This window comes from Mandrillus leucophaeus, unplaced genomic scaffold (genome assembly GCF_000951045.1).
Source record: "Mandrillus leucophaeus isolate KB7577 unplaced genomic scaffold, Mleu.le_1.0 Scaffold17, whole genome shotgun sequence".
Taxonomy (NCBI): Eukaryota; Metazoa; Chordata; class Mammalia; order Primates; family Cercopithecidae; genus Mandrillus; species Mandrillus leucophaeus.
The window spans coordinates 4,138,001-4,139,331 of record NW_012101698.1 but is presented as its reverse complement, the minus strand read 5'-3'; the positions used below and the strand labels follow the sequence as shown (position 1 = coordinate 4,139,331).

The window sequence follows — 1,331 nt, the reverse complement described above, 5'->3', positions numbered from 1 at the left end:
CCCGCCCCTCCCGCAGCCATGCCGGACCCGCCCCTTCCGCAGCCCAGCTGGACTTGCGTAGCTGCGGGCGCCAAGTGGCCCGGGCGCCGCCAGCCGCATCCCAGCCGCGGCCTGCGTGGCATAACCTGGCGCCACCGCAGGGCGCGGGGCCTCCACTGCCCGCCGCCCTAGGCTTGGAGGACTAGAGCACAAGGAGGGTTATTTGCTGCTTTCCCTGCCCTCTAAGAAACCCGCGGGAGGAAGAAGCAGGTGGCGCCGGCACCTGTCAATTGTGACAGGACGCTGCCCTCCGCCCAGGGTGGCTCTTGTAACTTCCCTCACTTGCCAAGCCGTTGAACGAACTGTTGAGAATACTCACCTTGGCAAGGCCTTTTCCTTATCAGCGATGCGTGGGACCTTCTTAAGCAAATTCAACCCAACCTCGTACAAAACGTCAGCTCACCTCCCAACCATGTTTTAATTCCCTTTCCTCCTCCTGGAGCTCTGCTTCAAGCAGTAATATGGCCTGTGAGCCGTTTTATGATTTATTTGCAAGGCTGATTCAGAAAAAAAAATTTTTAAAAGGTAACATTTTCTTTTCCTTTTCGTTGTTTGTTTTGTATTTTTCTTTTCGTTCTTTCAGTGATGGTAGTTTTGTGGCCAATGAACCAAATTTGGAGTCAGCCAACCTGATTCCAGATCTCCACTCTGCCCTTCTTTAGCTCTATACTCCTGTGCAAGTTACTTGATCTAAGCCTTTCGTTCTTAAGCTGTGAGACAGAGATTAAAATCTGCCAAGTAGTTATGAAGATTTAGTGCATGCAAAGTGCCTAACGTATAGTGGGGATTCATAACAGCCATTATAATTCTGAAATTCTAAATTGAAGATCCAATCGGTTTCTCGGAAAGTACTCTGTGAATTCCTCCTAAATTTTTCTAGGAAGGCTTCTAGACTTGCGGATTTTTAGGGCTTCACCTCGTACACAGGTTGTTGAATCTTCAAGTAACGTGTAAGAAATTAGACAGCAAAAAAAAATAGTAATTTCTTCGCTTTTGAAGAACTATAATCCTAGTACTTTAGGAAGGCAACGCAGGCAGATTACTTGAGGCCAGGAGTTTGAGACCAGCCTGACCAACATAGCGAAACCCCTTCTCTACCAAAAATACCAAAAAATGAGCTGGGCAGGATGGCGCACCCTTGTAATCCCAGCCACTTGGGAGGCGGAGGCAGGAGAATCACTTGAACCCGAGAGGCGGAGGTTGCAGTGAGCCGATCGCGCCACTGCACTCCAACCTGGGTGACAAAGCGAAACCCTGTCTCAAAAGGAAAAAAAAAAAAAAAAAATCACCTA

At 48.8% G+C, this 1,331-nt stretch overlaps 1 protein-coding gene across 1 annotated transcript in view; it reads right to left on the bottom strand.

The window, feature by feature from the left end:
* The window catches only part of PHLPP2 (PH domain and leucine rich repeat protein phosphatase 2), a 95,166-nt gene extending 94,449 nt beyond the window's left edge, over positions 1-717 (bottom strand). The window contains exon 1 of the mRNA XM_011976738.1: positions 359-717. The gene's annotated coding sequence lies outside the window, so the exon portion shown is untranslated. The remainder of the gene's footprint in view (positions 1-358) is intronic.
* Between the last annotated feature and the right edge of the window lie 614 nt (positions 718-1,331).